Raw genomic sequence first — 21,049 nt, 5'->3', positions numbered from 1 at the left:
AGATTTGCAAGATGCATCACCTTAGTGAGGGAGTGGTCCTAAGAGAGCGTGCTCACAGGTTCCAAAAGTGTGCACAATATCAGCCCCACATCAGCATACTGAACATTAGCAAAAGCACTACACTACCACAAGCATATACCAAGCCCCTTTATGAGCATTTTAATAAAAAAATAACGACAGCAATGGAGAGAGACATGGAAAATGAGGCATCATTGGGTGTGCTCAGGCTAGGAGAGAGAGGGAAGAAGAGGGTCTTAGGTTTATAGGTACTTTAGCTAGGACCCTGCCAAGTCTATCAAAACTCGGCAGCAATATTGCATTACCGCTACCGGTTCATGCCACGGACTGACACAGGCATATCACTGTTGGGTTGTGACCTTGAACTAATAGTGATACTCCTGTATCAGTGATTTAGTGTTGGGTTGTGGCTATACCCAACAGGGATATGTCAAGGACCAAGGCGACAGTGATAGGTGGCTTTAATTTACTACCAGGTTAATAGGATCTCGATCATTTTGGATTCTAGGCTTACAATTCAGCAGTGAAGCTGGATCATTGCCAACTCTAGCACACCCGGCAGAGATTGTTGGTTCTACAACACTGACATCTATACATAGAGAAGACACAAGTATTTTTTTTTAAAAAAATCCTAACTTTTCTAAAGAATGCACCTATAATACCTTGTGCATTACTGTTCTAGTTTCATCCCTGTGGTCTAATTCGTTCCTCAGGTTTTATGAGATTAGGACTACCTTGCTAAGTGTGGGACATGCAGTTCAGAAACTCTAGTTTTTCTATAGTTAGCACCTCCGGTTGACTAACTTTCTAGCGGCTATGACGAGCAATATTTTTATTCGTTTATCTCTTCTACAAACTTTATAGTAATATATGAGAAGAAGATCTGGTGTGAAATTAGAAATCTGATTGGGACCCCCACATGTAGAACAGAAGATCCGGTGTGAAATTCGAAATCTGATTGGGACCCCCACATGTAGAAACATTGGACCCAATAATGCAACCTCGGCAGACAGAGACATGTACACGGACAGTGAGACGGCACCTGCTGCGACCGAGAAGGATCAGAAGAGCTCACAGGCCAGAAAGCCAAAATTAAATCCATGTGAAGCACAAGCCTGAGCCTGACTCCCTGGAAAGTATTGCAAATCCGAGGTCATAACGGCGGCCACAGTGGCCTCCATCAAATCCCTAGCGACATGCACAAAAATCAAATAAAAAAACGAGAAGCAACGAGAGGCAACCATGTGAAGGCCTGGTTTAGATTGCAAGTTTTTTCACTCTCTCTTCATCACATTAAATTTTTGGACACATGCATGGAGTATTAAATATAGATAAAAAAATAACTAATTACACAGTTTGATTGTAAATTACGAGACGAATCTTTTGAGCCTAGTTAGGCCATGATTGGACAATAATTGTCAAATACAAACGAAAGTGCTACAGTGCCAAATACCGATTCCTAACCCCAATCTAAACACGGCCGAATGAGGGAAAGAGAGGTAGACACAGGTTTTATTGAAAACCGTGCGAGTCTAGCGTTTTACTCGGGCACTAGCAAGTTGGAGCCTATTCAGTGCCAGGAAGTTGGAATTTTAGGCTATTGTAGCACTTTTGTTTTTATTTGGCAATTAGTATTCAAACATGGACTAATTAGGCTCAAAACGTTCGTCTCGCAATTTTCCACCAAACTGTGCAATTAGTTTTTTTTCGTCTACATTTAATACTCCATGCACGGGCTGCAAACATTCGATGTGATAGGTACTGTAGCACTTTTTGGGATTTTGGAGTGGAACTAAACACGCGCTTGATTTCTTGCAATCTCTTTCCTATAGATAGTATATTTAAAACCCCGTTGAGGATGCCCTTAGTTTACGCCAGGAGCAGCACTGACCACCGAGAGGACACATGCGCCCCCTCTCTGAGTCTCTCTGTCTCTCTCCCTCCGTATATCACAATAGGAAACGGCTGATTTGCCGGGAGCAAAAAAATTTGCCGGGTGTTTTTTATCGGGCACCCGGCAAAGGAATTCTTTGCCGGTGCCAGACCTGGAGGCACCCGGCAAATAAAGGCCTCCGGCAAAGCAGCCTTTGCCGGGTGCCGGGCACTCGGCAAATTCCAGCCGTCGGCAAAAATTGGTCTTTGCCGGGTGCCGGCCACTCGGCAAAATATGGCCGCCGGCAAAGGTGGCCGGCTTGACGGCGGCCAGCTGCCGTCATCCTTTGCCGGGTGCCACCCCGTTAGGCACCCGGCAAAGATTTTTTTTATTTTTTTTTTAAATTTCTTTGCCGGGTGCCCCATGACCTGGCACCCGGCAAAAGCTTCTTTGCCGGGTGCCCGAGGTGGCACCCGGTAAATTATTTTTTTTTTGTTTTTTTGACCCCATTTTTTTGTGGGGACTTGCTACAGTAGATATATCCCTATTTCAAAATTTGGGACAATTATGAGTTTGTAACTATATTTCCTTAATTTTTTCCGTTTCATTGAATTTTTCCGACTATTCCAAATTTGAACTGCAGGTACATGAAATAATAGAATTTGGTCATTCAAAAAATAGTATTCATGATATTTAGGCTATGTCGAGGCCGTATGCAGGAAGTGGCATGAAATGTCGCGCATCATGTTGTCGTAACATGACGATGTACTCGCGGGGGAAGTTTATTTAAATTATATAAAATCCAAACGATGTCCGAAAATCACGAAACTTGTTCATGTGTCTTGTTATCACATGTGGAGGCCCTGGTAAAAAATTGAAAAAGTTTCGAGCAAGTTGCGACGTCGGCTGTCTAAAACCCAGACATCTCCACATGTGCTTTCATTAGATGACCCACTCTAAGCGTCTGAATCTCTTGTCCTTTATGCAGCCTCCGTCGGCGGGTTCGAATAACCCATCTCAGGCGCAAGCAGGCGGTGCCGAGTTTCCTTCACCAGGCACTCAGTTTCCTCCCCACATTTAGTTTGTATCTATTTTTCACCGCTTGATGGACATGTGATGCACTGTGATCCACTATCGACTTGTTTCGATGGTAATTGGACCTATTATGTTTGTGATGTCGTGTATGTGAGGTATTGTATTCGCGATGTGATATATATGTGTGGGATTGAGTTTGTGATGAGATGGATGTGATATATGTTCTATATTGTCTTTGTGATGCTTCAGATGTGATATATATCTTTTATATGCTGTGTTTGTGATTATAGAATCAAAAAACAAAATAAAAAAATTAATTTTTGAGGCTTTGCCGGGTGCCCTGGCCCTGGCACTCGGCAAAGCTGGGAATTCCTTTCAGAATTCTCAGCTTCGCCGAGTGCTAGGGCCAGGGCACCCGGCAAAGTTTTTTCAAAAAAAAAATTCTTTGCCGGGTGCCCCATGACCTGGCACCCGGCAAAGAAATTACGAAAAAAAAACTCTTTGCCGGGTGCCCCCGCGGTGCGACACCCGGCAAAGAAATTATAAAAAAAATAAAAAAAATCTTTGCCGGGTGCCTCCCGGCACGGCACCCGGCAAAGAAAATTTGAAAAAAAATTAAAAAAATATTTGCCGGGTTCCTCTGACATGGCACCCGGCAAAGCAAGGGATGACGGAGCCGGCGTCGTAACGAACACTTTTCTTTGCCAGGTGCCGGGTTTGCACTCGGCAAAATCTTTGCCGGGTGCCCGATAAAAAGCACCCGGTAAAGAAATCTTTGCCGACTAACTTTTTGCCGGAGGCTCTTTGCCGAGTGCTGCACCCAGCAAAAGTTTTGCCGAGTGCAAAGTAGCCTTTGCCGGATGCATTCGGCACCCAGCAAAGCGCCTGAATCCAGTAGTGTATGCACCGACAACCTCGGTGTGGCTCAGATAGTACAGGCCACAGGATTCTCGCGTTGTTTTCATGCATCAAGCACACATATATTCAGAGACTACAGACTACGTGGAGAAATCGCCTTATAAATGATAGTATATCAAAGACTTTTTATCATGTTTTGGTTTAGTGGTGTTTGCATTATTGCTGCTACTAAGCGCTGTACCAGGATATTGTGCTGCATGTGCAACGTGCAAGTGCGCCTTGATTCATCATGTACGTCAGCTCCGTTGCATGTTGCCTGTGACTCTGGCTCGATGCCGTCTAGTGCAAACATGTACCGAACAAGCAAATGAAAGGAAGAAGAATTGCTGTGTATACTCCATGTATAGCCAACTTCTAAATAAACGTGGTTTCTTCCCAAACCATATGCTATCTGAATGGATCTTCAAACAACTGTGGTAATTTGATAACAAAGAATACACGGAAATCAAAGGCCACTGCTTTTCCAGCTAGACTAGATTATATTTAGCCTGTTCGCTTGTTGGTTTCAGCCAGCCCAAACCAGCCAGCCAACAGTATTTTCCTCTCACAATAAACCAGCACCAGCCAGCCCAAACCAGCCCAGAAACCAACCAGCGAACATGCCGATATTCTACTGGGGCCTTGTTTAGATCCCATCAAAATTCTAAGTTTTTTCACTTTCTTTCCATCACATCAATTTTTGGACGCATGCATGGAGCATTAAATGTAGGTAAAAAAAATAACTAATTGCACAGTTTGGTTGTAAATCACGAGACGAATCTTTTGAGCATAGTTAATCCATGATCGGACAAAGTTTGTTAAATACAAACGAAACGTGCTACAATGTCCAGATTGTAAAAATTTGTAATCTAAATCAGACCTGGTAGTAGCCATGCGTAACTAAGCTAGCGTCAACTCTTCTCTCCGATGCTCGTCGGTGAGTGCTATCCAGGACCATCGTGGCACTAGGCCCTAGGCTCTGTCTCAGATGCCTCTCTCCACCGAACAAAGCTGAGGTGCCGGTGCTCCCCTCTACAGTGTCTGTGTGAGAGGATGTGCAAGAGTTTCTAAGAGTTTCTTTTTAAAGCCATGGAGTTTTTCAGCACGCCAAAAAAATATTAGGAGAAATAAATAAGATCATCTTCAACAGTTTCTAATAATTCATTCCTAAAATATAGAAGACAATTTTACATTATACTATTTCTAAATTATCATAACCACTTTTATATATTCTTTCTCTCTGTACATCAGCATCAGGAACACTTTTCTACTTTTTATTATTTCACACGCCCTTCCACCCTAGATTGGCAGGCCTATGTGCATCTTCCACGCGCGGATATATCCACGCTTTCCTTGATTTTTTTTCCATGTGCCAAAAGGTTGGGAGGTGGGATTGGTAACTCTTGGAGATGAGTTTTTTTTCTATTCTTAGCAAAAATCCTAGCTTTATTGGGAACTCATGGAAATGCTTAAAAGAAGGCCGTGTGTTTGGAGTGTCTCTTTTGCTCGATCAATTTGCAGACATGTTTCTACGGTTTGTCGATCGGCACTTTGCTTTTCGCTAGGTTGCTTCACTTTATTATATACTCATATCCTTGAAGAGCTAAAGCTGTAATGATGATAAGATAGTTGACCGCATGTCGCGCGTGTGCGGCGCGGTGCAGTACTAGAATCAAAAAGAAAAAGAAAAAAAGAAGAAGGTATACATCACATGGATGACTTTATGCTTGGTCCGTAGATGTGACCTGCGGGTAGCACCAGCAGGCGTCGTCATCCCAGGCCCAGTTTAGTTCCAAAATTTTTGGCAAAATAGGCACTGTAGCATTTTCGTTGTTATTTGGTAAATAGTGTCCAATCATAGTCTAATTAGGCTTAAAAGATTCGTCTCGTGGATTTCGTCTGTAATTAGTTTTATTTTTTATTTATATTTAATGCTTCGTGTATGCGTCCAAAGATTCGATGTGACTGGGAATATGAAAAATTTTGCAAAATTTTTTGCAAACTAAACTGGACCCCAGTCACACAGACAACCTAACGGAGCTGACGTACATGATGGATGAGCACTCACGTACATGATGTTCGCAGTCATCGTCGCAGTAATCATCAGCACGGCCGGGTCGAGTTCGGGTGGCGGAAAAAAAAAAAAACGATCTCTTTTGGACTGAAAGTTGTAGCCCGCGTCCGTCCCTCCGTCCGTCCGTGGGTCAACACGTACGGTAGCCTGAGTAGGCCCATTCTGACAGGCATAGCCCATTAACTTTTAGCCGACCCATAGCCCACTGAAATTCAGCGAGAGGAAGAGACAGGTCGGCTGTCAAAATATGATGAGCAGGCCCAATAAGAAAGAGATTCGGCCTTAACTTTGCCAAAGTTTTCCCTTTGATCTTTTCCGATTTGATATAAAATGCAATAAATCGAATGAGTATGAAACTGAATCGAAATCAATTCAAAGTTCATACAGATGTATGCTACTGTTTTAATATATAATAAAAAATGTGAGGTCATGCTCATGCGACTCAGGCATGATTTTAGCCAACCCATGGTAGTGTAAATTCATAGCCTCCCCGCAAAAAAAGAAAACATAAATTCATAGCTAATATTATACGTTCGGTTCTCCAATCCACATAATATGTCCCATACTCCCTTTCCAGGCCTATACTGATAAAACTTCCTACTCCTATGGATTTGTTTTGGACTTCCTCACTGAAGCACATTATTACAATCCACGAGCTGCCAAAAGCCTTTCTTTCATGATAAAAAAAACCTTTCTTATTCCATTCCATGCGGAATCTTGTCAACCCGTTTAACATAAAAAATGCTGAATTTTAAAATATTATTACGAAAGACAAATGGGTTAACCATAGAGCTAAATGAATTCTTTTCCAATGTTCAGTTCATCTTCTTGAAGTCACATTTGCTTCCCAATTAAACTTATAGATCAAATCATAATATTAAGAAAACGAAAGACTCCACACACCTCTCTGGCGCGTTGGCGTACTAGATCCATCATGGATTTGCTCCAATTGTTGTAGTCTTTCTAATCATTCAATCCTCTACATAGTGGATCTCACTAGATTGTTAACCCTCTTAAAACATTCCAACCTAAAATATGTGAGGTCTAATCTGACTTCAACATCGTAGGTTTATTTGCAAACGTGCCAACAAACAAACAAGGTCAAGGAGTGTATATATCTAATAATATTTGTTGGACCCCCAATGAAATTTTGAAATCATTTAGTAAAAAAAACCATTAGGGACTTAACACAACTCTTGCCATGTAATAAAGTTGATAAATGACCCGAATAATACTTTCGACTATTGCAGCATCTAATTAAATTGTCTCGAGTCGCCTCTCAGGCGCCGAGAACTGAATTAATGTTATCCTGTTGCACATGAAGAATCCGCACCCATGTGAGGGCATTCCTAGAGTCCTGGTGACCGGGGCAGCCGGCACGTCACTATTAGAGAAGAGAGGCGTGTGAGGGCATTCCTAGAGTTTGCAGGAATTCTTGTACTTCAGTACTGTACAAAAGTAGGTAGGGTTTTTTCACTTTAGCATTTTTTCCTCTTAATATATATAAGTGGATTTCGTATGCCAAAGTAAAGTTGTGCATTCCAACAATAAACAATGGTTACGAACCAGAAATCTATATCTATATCTATATCTATATCTATATCTATACCTAATAATAAAGAGGCAAAATTTTCGGCCATTTTTTTCGTCCATCCATTTTTTCGTCCACCTGCCTCTAACTACCGGTAGTCGAGAGTTTCTTCTGTCTAGACTTATATGACTCTAGATAGTTAGGACAAATAGATCTCTCTGAGCATGAATAAACTGAACAGGAATAGAAATCCTAATTCAAATAGAAAATAAATTAGACAAAATCTTATTTTACTTTCTATATAACAAAGCATCTCTTTCAACCCGGTTTTTTACTTCCCATAACATAATCTATACCTATGGATGAGTACCCGAATAGAAATTCTAATCTAAATACAAAAGGCAAAAACTTTTATTTTCTGTTTTTTTATTTTTCCGTGGCCAAATCACGTACCAGAAGTCCTATTTACGAGTAGCGACGACACGGAGTCCAATTCTAATATGTACTCAATTCTGTTGCAATGTACAGACACCCTTACTATTTTCTTTTTCCTTCTATCCAAAATTTCGTTCATATTTTTTTTTGTTTGGCGTCACCTTAACTACTCATGTAGAATATAAACTGCTTCCGCTTGCCGTGGAGAAGACGAGTAAAAAAATACCAAAACTCCTATCCTATTCCTAACAAGACTCAAACACACAGTCACGGGCAAGCCTCCAACACCCCCATTGGGAAACTGAGCACCTGAACTGCATATATGTTGATGTACCCACATCCTATCTAAGCACCCCAAGGAGAAAGCCCAAGGAGAAGTTCGAGACGACGAAAAGATCGAGGGCGGCGGTTGACAGCTCCAGATTGCTGAGGCGGCCCGACCTAGAGTTGCATGGCGGAGTTGATTCTGTAGTGACAGTGGGAGTTGGGCACCCTGTAGGTGCGGCCGCCATCCCCGCTGCAGTGTCGGGGTACGATGAGTGGAGCGATGTGACGACGATGAGGAGGCAGATCGAGTTGTGGAGCGAACGGACCTTGGCATCGTTCGGTGCCTGTGTGGTGCTGTCGGCAGCTAGGCACTCAATGCTATCGATGCCAAGCTCGAAATTGGCGAGAACGAGATGCCCCGTCGCGGCGTCCTTCGCGTCCGTGGCGAGGCATGCGGCGCCCTTGTCATAGAGCGCCCGCCTGAAGTCCACGTCCCTAAGCAGCCTCCCCGCATGTATGCGGACAGCACGACCACCATCGCGCTAGCGGCCTCCTCCTCTGCCTCCCTCGTGGTCAACTGCGGCGGCAGCGCCGATGCGTGCCTGCACGAAGTCAGCCTCGACGCCCAGCTGGTGCTAAACTGCTGGTGCAAGTCACGGAGAGAGGACGGCGTGGGCGAAAAGTCGTGGAGGACGCCGCCGACGTGCGGATCCTCCGGCGCCGGTGTGGTCCGTGGCGGGCAGGAGGTGGACGAGCTGATCAAGAACATCGACGGGCACTCCACGTACATACCTGTCCGTGTACATGGCCATGGACCGGGAGATCGACAAGGTGAGACAGTACCACGACCAGAGGATGGCAAACTTCTTCGTCCGCAACCGCCCCGGCGTGATCTGGGCCACGTCGGTGGACGCCATCTGGGTGGCGGCTATGTCTCTGTTGATAACCAAATTTGACACATTTTCATAGCCTGTGCTTTACAGTATGTTTAGGCAATTTGTTTGGCCAAATTAGTCAAATTCAAGCTTAATTCGGCTTCATTATCCAATTTGGTTGTAATTTGGTAAAGCTTTCATAATTTGTAAAATGATTAATCAGGCTCGCCAATATTACTTATGCCTGATTAGTTTAACTAAAAAATATTAATGACCAGAGTATGCTTTAGGCATACACACATGTTTAATTATGAACTCGGTTCTATACAAAATCATGGCTGATATTAGCTTAATATTTGACAAACGAGATATTCATATCACTAGTAGAGAAATGACCTTTGATCCACTTCGAAATTTGGCTGTAGTCCCGGTGTTTTTCGCGTCCGGGACTAGAGAAACCTTTAGTCCTGGTAGGTAGATCCAATCGGGACTAAACGTCCCTGCCCAACGGCTACTGCACCAGGCTTTTGCTGGAGGGGACCTTTAGTCCCGGTTGGATCTACCAACCGAGACTAAACGTTCACTTTTACTCTTGGTTTGTACCTCCAACCGGGAGTAAAAGTCTACTCCCGGCTGGAGGCTACGTCCGGGGCTAGAAAGGGACATTTAGTCCCGGTTTCTGTCTACAACCGGGACTAAAGGTCCCCTCCTATATACCCCTTGTTCCTCCCCGAGCCCGAGCCACTTCGAGCTCAGTGTTCTTGCTTCATCGCCGGCCTCTCTTCTTCCTCATCACCGGTGATCACAAGATTTCTTCCATTCCTCCATCGATTCTTCGGTTTTAAAGGTTACCAACTTTATACTCTCATGTTTCATCTGTAGCTTATTTCATTTTGTGGACTAGATATATGTGGTTTTTTATGGTAGATTTTTTTTATTTGTAAGCCATTTAAGCTCAAAATCATTTTAAAGTTTGTATATTTGGATGAAGGAAGGTTAAAGTAGTTATTCAAAACTAGTATTGAGCTTTCATTTCTAGCATGCATAGCCCACTTCATTCTTTAGAGATATAGAGAATTTTAGAGTTTTTTTTATTTTATTTGTTTATAAAATAAGAAATTTATATTATATTAAAAATGAGTATAGAGAGTAGATGGCAACTGCTTCCGGGTCCTCGGCCTCTCATCGGGTTACAAAGCGACTGAGGCCGGACCTCCCTCTCATTGCATGCGGTAAGTGTGAGAGAAGATTGTGATGGAGTACCGGGTGAGGAAGGAGTGTCCCAACAAGGGCCGTATCTTCTACAAGTGTCCGGATCGCAATGTGAGTTATTTTGTCGCATTTGATGATTATGGTTAATTTATACTTATTTTCATGATGATTGTGATTAAAGTTCTAATTTTTTGTTTTAATTTCAGTGGGATGGCACTGGATGTTCAGGCTGGTACTGGGAGGAAGAGTATATTGAACACGTGCAAAACTCTCTTGCACAGTCGGTTATGGCGGCTGATGAGGCAGTGATCCCGCGGAAGAAGCCCATAGATGTTGAACAAACGCATGATCTGTCTGTTTTAGTTGGGATTGGTCGCGAAATCCTTATGCTGCTGTAGTGCATTTTAGCTTTAGTTTTTTTAGTGATAGTTGGGATTGTCTACATTGTAGCGAGACTTTCATAAATTAATACCTTGTGTGGTGGCATGCATGTCGTATAATTAACTAATTATGTTCTAGGTTTTAATATGGTATGTATGTCATGTAATGCAGATGAGACGGTATTGGATGTACAATGCTGATCACCGCTCCCAAGAGTTCATTGAGGGCGTGCATTCTTTCTTACGTGTGGCCGAGGGCAAACAAACGCGATGGTTTCATATGCTGCCCATGTGCCATATGTAAGAATTTGAAGGAATATGCTAGCTCAAGGAGTCTTCATTCACACTTGTTGAAGTCGGGTTTTATGTCAAACTATATTTATTGGACGAAGCACGGAGAAACCGGGGTTGTAATGGAAGAAGGTAAAGAAGAACAATGTGACGATGATGACATTATTGTTGACTATGGGGCCTTCAATGATACTGCAATGGGGAAAGCTAAAAAGAGGTAGGGGCAGAAGATGAGCCCACTGATGATCTTGGTCAGGCCATTCGTGACGCACAAAGAGAATGCGAAAGTGATAAGGAGAAGATTAAGTTCGAGCGCATGCTAGAGGATCACAAGAAATTGCTATACCCAACTTGTGCTGTGGGGCAGAAAAAGTTAGGTACCACACTGGAATTGCTGCAATGGAAGGCAAAGAATGGTGTATCTAACAAGGGATTTGGGGAGTTACTGAAAATCCAAAAGAAGATGCTTCCGAAGGATAACGAATTGCCCGCCACTACGTACGAAGCAAAACAGGTAGTCTGCCCTTTGGGATTAGAAATCCAGAAGATACATGCATGTCCTAATGACTGCATCCTCTACCGTGGCGAGGAGTATGAGAAGTTAGATGCATGCCCGGTATGTCATGCATCGCGGTATAAGATCAGACGAGATGACCCTGGTGATGTTCAGGGCGAACGTCCCACGAAGAAAATCCCTGCCAAGATTATGTGGTATGCTCCTATAATACCACGCTTGAAACGTCTGTTCAGAAACAAAGACCATGCAAAGTTGTTGCGATGGCACAAAGAAGACCGTAAGGTAGACAATATGTTGAGACACCCTGCTGATGGTTCCCTAGTGGAGAGCAATCGATAGAGAATTCCCGGAGTTTGCAAATGACGCAAGAAACTTAAGGTTTGCTTTAAGTATGGATGGTATGAATCCTTTCGGGGAGCAGAGCTAGTAGTCATAGCACTTGGCTTGTTACTCTATGTATCTACAACCTTCCTCCCTAGTTATGCATGAAGCATAAGTTTATTATGATGCCGGTGCTCATCCAAGGCCCAAGGCAACCTGGCAACGACATCGATGTGTACCTGAGGCCACTAGTTGAAGAACTTCTACTTTTGTGGAACAGACCAGGTGTACGTGTGTGGGATGAGCACAAACAGAAGCACTTTGACCTGCGAGCATTGTTGTTTGTAACAATCAATGATTGGCCTACTCTAAGTAATATTTCAGGACAATCAAACAAGGGATATAATGCGTGCACGCACTGTTTCGATGACATTAAAGGTATATTCTTGAAAAAATGTCGAAAGGTCGTGCACCTTGGCCATCGTCCATTTCTTCCTGCGAATCACCCCCTAAGAAAGAAAGGCAAGCATTTTAAAGGTAAGGTAGACCACTAGACCAAGCCGGGCAACCGAACTGGTGAGGATGTACTCAATATGGTCAAGGATGTGAAAGTAGTATTTGGAAAGGCACATGGCAGCGAACCTATTCCGAACGACGCCGACGGTCACGCACCCATGTGGAAGAAGTCCATATTTTGGGAGCTACCCTATTGGCAAGTCCTAGAGGTCCGTAGCACGATCGACGTGATGCACCTGACGAAGAATCTTTGTGTGAACCTGCTAGGCTTCATGGGTGTGTATGGGAAGCCTAAGGACACACTTGAAGCACGACAGGACCTGTGGTGTTTGAAAGAACGAGACAACCTACATCCAGAGAAGACAGATGATGGACGCCATTACTTAAGTCCTGCCAGCTACACTCTTAGCAAAGAAGAGAAGGAAAGCATGTTTGAATGCCTAGCAAGCATCAAGGTACCATCTGGATTCTCCTGAATATAAAGGGTATAATAAATGTGCCAGAGAAGAAATTCCTAAACTTAAAGTCCCATGACTGCCACGTGCTCATGACATAATTGCTTCCCGTTGCATTAAGAGGAATTCTACCTCCAAATGTACGTTTAGCCACCGTGAAGCTATGTGCATTCCTAAATGCAATTTCTCAGAAGGCAATCGATCCAATGGATCTAGCTAAACTATAGAATGATGTGGTTCAATGTCTTGTCAGCTTTGAGTTGGTGTTCCCTCCTTCCTTCTTTAATATCATGACACACCTCCTAGTTCACCTAGTCAAGGAGATAGCATTCTCGGTCCTGTGTTCCTGCACAACATGTTTTGCTTTGGAGGTTCATGGGAGTCCTAAAGAAATATGTTCACAACCATGCTCGACCAGAAGGAAGCATCGCCAAGGGCTATGGAACAGAGGAGGTCATTGAGTTTTGTGTTGACTTTATTCCCGACCTTGATCCGATTGGTGTTCCTAATCGCGACACGAGTGGAGACTAAGTGGAAAGGGGACACTAGGGAAGAAACCATATATTGGTATGCAGGACAATTATTTTAATAAAGTACACTACACAGTTCTGCAAAACTCCTCTTTGGTGGATCCGTATATCGAGACACATAAAGAGTTGCTCCGATCTAGTTTCAAGGGAAGTCTGAAGCTTGGATTACGCGTCAGCACATGGAAACTTTCAGCGACTGGTTGCGAAAAGAATGTCAGGGTGATGAGAGTATTGATGAGCAACTTTATTTGTTGGCTAGGCAGCCATCGTGGCATATCCTCACATACAAAGGGTACGAGATAAATGAGAATACTATTTTACACAGTAGCCCAAGATACAAAGGAGCACCAACCAAAACAGTGGTGTCCGCATAGATGCCACCGACCCTAATGGAAATAAGCAAACATATTATGGCCGCATAGAGGAGATATGGGAACTAAACTATGCACCTACTTTTAAGGTACCTTTGTTCAAGTGCCAATGGGGTAAAGGCGACTGGAGGCGGGGTGGTAGGGTAGCAGTCGACAACCAGTATGGAATGACAACCGTGGACCTCAACAATATTGGGTACAAAGATGAACCATTCGTCCTTGCCAAGGATGTGAATCAGGTGTTCTATGTCAAGGACATGGTTACAAAACCAAAGAGAGGGAAAAACAACAACGACCCAATCAATGAGCCAAAGCGCCACATAGTTCTTTCAGGGAGAAGAAACATCGTCGGAATTGAAGACAAGTCAGACATATCAGAAGATTATGAAAGGATGACCGAATTCCACCCTTCACAGTGAACAAGACCCAAGCATCCAGCTAAATGATGAGGACCACTCCATGGTTACGGCGCGATTCATAACCAAGGGATATATGTTAAGAAGAAGTTCACTAATGTGCCCGATTGATATATATAGTGATGTATTAGACCTATTATGTAATAATTGTGACTTCAGATTTTATTGTCGTGTTTTCATATTTTCTACGGTTTAAATAAATTTTCTGCTAGACGGTGGATTTCCCGTGGAGAATGTGTGATGAAAACCAAATGATGAACGTTAATAAGATGTGAAAATAATTTCCTATCGAAAACAATAGTTTAATGATTTTAATTAAGTAGTATATTTTTGCATGGTGTAAATTGTAATTATTATTTACACTATGTCAAATATTTATACAGTAAAACAAAAGAGTTTAGTTTACAAATTTTTGTTGCGTATAATAATGCAAAACCAAGTCCAAGAATTTTTTTATAATTTTTTGGATAATATTTTATTTATTAGGCAATTAATAACTCTCTGCATATTTATATAAAAGAAATATATAAAAAGGCAAAAAACTTATGGTAATTGGAGAAAGCCACTGCAGCTCCCCCTTTACTCCCGGGTGGATCAACCACCCGGGACTAAAGGTGGAGCTTTAGTCCCGGGTGTATCCACTAGCCGGGACAGATCCCCTTTACTCTCGAGTGGATCAACCACCTGGGACTAAAGGTAGAACTGCAGTTTTCGCGGCCCCACCAAATGCCCTCTTACTCCCAGGTCATGGGTACATCCGGGACTAAAGCTTAGAACCTTTAGTCCTGGTTCTAATAATAGCCCGGGACTAAAGATTCTCTTAGTCTCGGTTGGTAGCTCCAACCGGGACTAAAGGTATCCCTTTATAAACCATGCCCTAGTTCTCTCCCTCTCTGTCTCCGCCACGCCGTCTGCCCTCATCTTCTCCACCAGATCGATCCAGTAGTGCCACCGCTCCCAGGCGACCCACCCTAGCCCTAGCCTCGTCAGCGCGCCTCTGTCTCGGCGGCCAGCACGCTTCTTCTCTAGCCGGCCAGCGCGCCTCGCTTGTCCTCGCTGGAGTACGCGCCGTCCTCATCCCCGGCCCCCACCTCGCTCTGTGCTCACCGGAGCGCGTCGAGCCTTCACCGCGCTTGCCTCACCAGAGCTCGCCCGAGCCTTCCCCCGCGCGCGCTGCCCTCACCGGAGGGCGGCCGAGCCTTCCCCGCACTGCCTCACCGGAGCCGCCTGAGCCTTCCCCGCGCCGCGCCTGCCTCACCGGAGCGTCGGCCGAGCCTAGCTTGTAATTAGTTTCTCTTGTATGTGCCTGTCAGTTGCATTGTAGTGTTGAGCATGTTTGAGTTTCTATAAAACGCGACGTGACGGGACGGTGGAGGAACTCGTGCTGCCAACTCCACGCGCGGCTGCGGTGCCCAGCGGTGCGGCTCGTTTTCCATCGGGAGCGCCAGGCAGGCGTCAGTCGTAGTTCAGCTCTGTCAGTCATGGTTTTTGTAGTTGCGTTGCTGTCTTGTGCACTTCGTTCGTAGAATCGGAGCCCGCCGAACAGCCGGCCTGATAGTTTTCGTTATGTTGCTGCGGTCCGGGGATGCAATGCCAAGCAATGACAATTGACAATGCATTGCTAGGTCAAAAATATGGTCGTTTCTATCGACTCGTGACTAAACATTTTATTTTAACTTTTTATGAAATAAAAAACTAAGAAAATAGTTAGAAAAATGTAGAAATCCGTACTAGTTGAACGTGATCTGCTCGGCGAGCATGTTCTCTGCCGAGCGGTAACGGACGTTAAGGAGGAGCTTTGATTCTACGAGGGAGAGAGGCAATGGTCGTGGAAGACCGTGTTCCCTTCCTCGTAGAATCGGAGCTCTTCGTTGGCCAAGTACGGTTGCCGTCCGGTGGGAGAAATGCTCACCGAGATGATCACATAAGCAAGGTCAACTAGTACGGATGGTTATTTATTGAAACATGTTTTTGAGCTATAATGTGATGGATATTTGATAACTTTGGACCTACAAATGTCATCTACAAATGTTACTATCCTCGGCAACCTAACGCCTGCGAGCTCGCCGATATCGAGCAGGTCACTTAGAATTATTTTTTTCCATGAAATGAAATTCTTAGAAATCATGCCTTTTATTTTTTAGAATTAATTTTTCCATTGAAATGAAAAACTTAGAAAATAGTTAGAAAATTGTAGAAAATCCGTATTAGTTGAATTTGCGGACCGTGTCCATCTCGGCGAGCATGTTCTCTGCCCGAGCGGTAACGGACGTCAAGGAGGAGCTTTGATTTCTACGAGGGAGAGCGGGCAACGGTCGTGGAAGATCGTGTTCCCTTCCTCGTAGAATCGGAGCTCTTCTTGGCCAAGTACGGTGCCGTCGGTGGAGAAATGCTCACCGAGATGATCACGTAAGCATGGTTCAACTAGTACGGATTGATTATTTATTGAAACATGTTTTATTTTTATAGATATATCTAGTGGAGTAAAAGCTAGATGGCTGCCCCGAGAGACAACATGGATGAAGAAATGATGAATATTATCAACACCGGCACTCAATTTGCCGATGGCTGACCAGCATGATGTAGATGGCGGGAGTCAATACCTGGCTCTTGAAGAAAACCAAGAAAATATTGTGCAAGAAAATACTGCCGAGGGTATATATATTTATATATATATTTGAATATTGTATATATATATATATATATTTGAATATCTATCATCTATTATGTGTACACATGATATTTATTTATTCTTTTTTTATACGTAGCCCTCTGGATCGACGACCACAACGGCGAAAAGCAAAATATTCGAGGTCTGAAAAAAGCCATTGGCGGGGGTGCTACATAATATCGGAATTCAATATCGAGACAGGCGAACCACTTGGTCCACATGCAAGGAATTCATTGCAACACTGTGGGTACCTTGTAAGGGACAAACTTCCGATCAGTGCCCGTGAATGGAAGCAAAAGATCAACGAGCCTCATGTTAGTTTTGTCTCAGATCTTGATAAGAATTTAATTTGGGATGATATCCTTCAACATTTCACGTTGCAAGCGGATGATTATGATGATATCAACGATTGATGAATTGAAGGAGCTAGTTCGAAAGTGGGCTATGAAGAAGATGGCACACACAATTCCAGACTTGGAAGAAATCCCTATACACGAAATACATCAAGAAGAACCTAACGCATAATTTCAATGCTTGGGGCCCGCTCGCGAAGTTGAGGGCCCTACTGGAATGATTTTGTACAGTACAAGACATCGGAAAGAGGGTGAGGAACGGGTGAGAAGGAACCAAGAGAATGCCCTACAGAAGGTATTACCACCATGGCATGGGATCTGGTGGCTACGCGAATGCCATTCCCAAGTGGGAAAAAATGCGAAGCGGACATTCTTGCCAAGGGTATCACCCAGAATCACTCAATTGGCCCAAACGCGTGAAGAATTGATTTTCGCTCGTGGGGGAAGACTAGACCTAGAGACTAGGAAGCTGGTTCATGGCCCAAACTCGAAAGAGCAACACAAAGATTATCTTATGCTCTACAAGATAAAGCTATTGGTGCATTCAGGCCCAATAGAGAGAAGGATGAACTGCACGTATACCATCGGGACTGCTGAACACAGTGTCCGAACAAGAGTTTAGGACGTAACATTTCTTAGGAGCATGGTTTCCCTAATGAACAGAGATACCTACAGAAGCCGGTTAGAGAAGAAGGATGAGAAAGCAGCGCGGATCAGCAGGTTGGAGGAATATGTTCGTGAGTCACGGGAGGCGTTGCTTCAAGCACAAGAGCGCGAAAAAAACATGCAAGCTAGAATGCAAGACGAAATCATAAAGCAAGTGCAAATAGCAATGAGTGCCCAAAGGTAGGCATCAGATGCAGGAATCAACATTAATATTAGCCCCCCTAATCAGTTGAAAAGCAGCCGCGCTTCCACAGAGTTGCCAAATCAAGATGATGCAATGCTACGTTTCCCTATGGATGACATCACTGCACCATTTACATCATGTGAGATACATATTCCAAAAGAGAATGCCACAATCATGGTGGCTCTCGGTGTTTTTTCTCCTCCAGATCCTACCAAGACACCAAGAATCCATGGGGCAATAATACCACCTGGATATGTTAGCATCTCAGTGGATAGAGTTAACAAAGGTTTTAGTGATCTGGCTCTTGACATTCCAGGAGGTGATGGGGAGAAGACTCTAGGAGAAGCAGAGAAGACATTCATACTATGGCGCAAGCGCTACATCATTATTCCCGGGGTCTCTAGTCCACCACCGCTTCCTCAATTGCCAGACAATAGGTGCAGACAAAAGTGAACAAAAAAATTTTTCACTTAATTTTCTATATTGACATGCATGATTAAAAATAACAATTCTTATACCTAATTATTCTTTTTTTGTACTCACACAGCAAGGTCTCCGCCAACCTAAGTCTAATATCCAATCTCCAGATCATCATAGTGCTTCGGGAAATCAGATGGCATATGCCGCCACCGCCGCCACCTCCCAGGAGGTCTCCAACGCCTCCAGTGAGGTCTCCAACACCTCCAAGGAGGTCTCCAACGCCTCCAAAGAGGTCTCCAACGCCTTCCCCGCCTCCCTTGATGACTAAGAAGAAGCTAGCTCCTAAGAGGTCCGCCCCGCAATACGAAAGTCCGTTGGCCCCCCAGCCGGCAAAGAAGAAAGCCACGTCTAATCCAGTTATTCCCCAAAAACTGTCTTACAAGAAAAGTGAAAAAGGAAATTAAATGCTGCAGTACAAAAAGAAGTGGATAGTTTCTTAGAAAAGTGAAAAAGCAACAAGAAGCGAGGGAGAACCCGGAGAAACCGTACTTCTACCTACCTCAGATCTTCTAAGAAAGAAGGTGTGGACTAGAAAGGCGGGAATCTCAAAAGACCCTGCCAAAATCGGAACTACGACTGCCTCTCTCACCAAGTCATTTGAGGCGGCGCAGAAAAAGACTAGACCAGGGGAAAGGTTGTTGCACAACTCGGACAACAATCGCAACAATCAGTCCCTCCTCTTATCGTTCATAATGAATATGGTTTTGAACTTAGACTTAGACGTCGATTTTGAGGAGCTGGCTCGGTTTTACGAGGGAAACTGGTTTGGACCTTGCCCCAAGTGCTCATTGAAGGACCATCTGCTCCAAAAGTGGATCCTTGGAAGAAATTTGAACATGGAAAGAGTCTATATAGCCTAAGGCCTTAGGTGAACTGGGTACGCAAATGTACCTGCTAGACAAGTGGTACATGGCGGTCGTGTGAACGGGGGAGAGAGGCCTTTTGTTCCTGTCAGAGTTAGAAACCAACATTACTTCCGCGGCGATGATGTTATATATGTTGAGTTTGTAGAATTACACCAAACTATGCCACCTGGACTCTCTCGACAAAAGTCTCATTAGCTGCTATTGTCTGTAAGTGTGATTATTTTCTACTATTAAAGTGTATATATATAATGCTACATGTATATATATAATTATATATCCTCACACTATATTTTTATATATGCAGATATGAGATGACAGAACTCAGAAAGAGAAATGATAATGATGTTGGTTTCATTGATCCAAATGTCGTATTCAAACACTCTAACCCCCCCGCCTCAATGGAAGGCTGAACTCGAGAAAAATCTCATGAGGTCTTAGTGAACCAACAAAACAAGAACATACTCTTCCCCTACAACTTCAAGTGAGTGTTAAATAATTAATGTCGATCATATGGGACATTTGTTCAATTATTTGCTTACTAGCTCAGCTATCTCCCATATATATATATATGTTGACTCTAGTTAATGTCGATCATATTTGTGTATAAAAACATATGCAGCAATCACTGGATATTGATGGTCATCGATATGGCCAATAGTCTGTTGAGCATCTTAGACTCGTTAAAAAAAGAGCAAACAGAGTACCAAGACATGATAGATATTATCCAAGGGTAATTTGGTCTCTCTAGCAACTATATATACCCCCGATCTCTTAACTGCAACAATTATTAAGGCCAAATTAATTTTTATTTTATTGGGCAAGTGTTTGGAAAAGTTCACTTGAGGAACACCACATGAAACATTGCAAAGCGCCAGCTGTATTGTAATCGCACACCAAAGTAAGTACTAGCTACATTTATATATATATTAATTCATTAAACACATGCATGCTTTCAATTCACCGGATCTTTTTTCTCGTAAAAGTGGGTTCTGAGGCAAGAACAGGGAGCCACTACTGCGATACTTATGTTTGCGAGTTCATCATGGCGTACGCAAAAAGAACTCTTGAAGAGATCCTCAAAGTACGTTATATAATATATTCATATATTCACAATTTCTTTTGTTGCTCATCTATATAAGTAATCACATGACAACACACACAACACACACACACATATATATATATATCTATATATATATATATATATATAATATATTAATACTTTTTCTTTTAACTTTTATTGAAGACTCTATGGTTGAAGGAAAAAGTCATTACGACGTGACCAACTGAAAGCAATTCAATGAGACCATAGCAGGATTTCTTAATGACCAGGTCCTTCAATCCTCGCCGGACAGAGTTCTACAATGACATCAACTGAAACATGGAAGCCAAACCAGATGGAGTGAATGTGTTATCCCAAGGATATGATAGATATACAATAGCAAGCTTTATTTGTAATATATATATATATATATATTCATTATGTACATAAATAACATACAATATATGTATATGCATGTAATATATACTGTTAGTTTCATACTTTAGTTTGTACAAATGTCGAACATTATAAACGTGTAGAATACGTATATTACTTGCAGCGTAGAATGCGTATTCAAAAACCTATTCGAAAACCAAAACGAATCATCAATTGAAAATAGAAACAAAAAAAAAGAAAAAAAAGGAAACCTTTAGTCTCGGTTGGTAATACCAACCGGGACTAAAGGGCCACCCCACGTGGCTAGGCCGGGAGGCCTCTTTAGTCCCGGTTGGTCTTACCAATCGGGACTAAAGGTGCACCTTTAGTCCCAGGCG

This window comes from Miscanthus floridulus, chromosome 9 (assembly GCF_019320115.1).
Source record: "Miscanthus floridulus cultivar M001 chromosome 9, ASM1932011v1, whole genome shotgun sequence".
Classification (NCBI taxonomy): Eukaryota; Viridiplantae; Streptophyta; class Magnoliopsida; order Poales; family Poaceae; genus Miscanthus; species Miscanthus floridulus.
Note: the sequence above shows the minus strand (reverse complement) of the source record.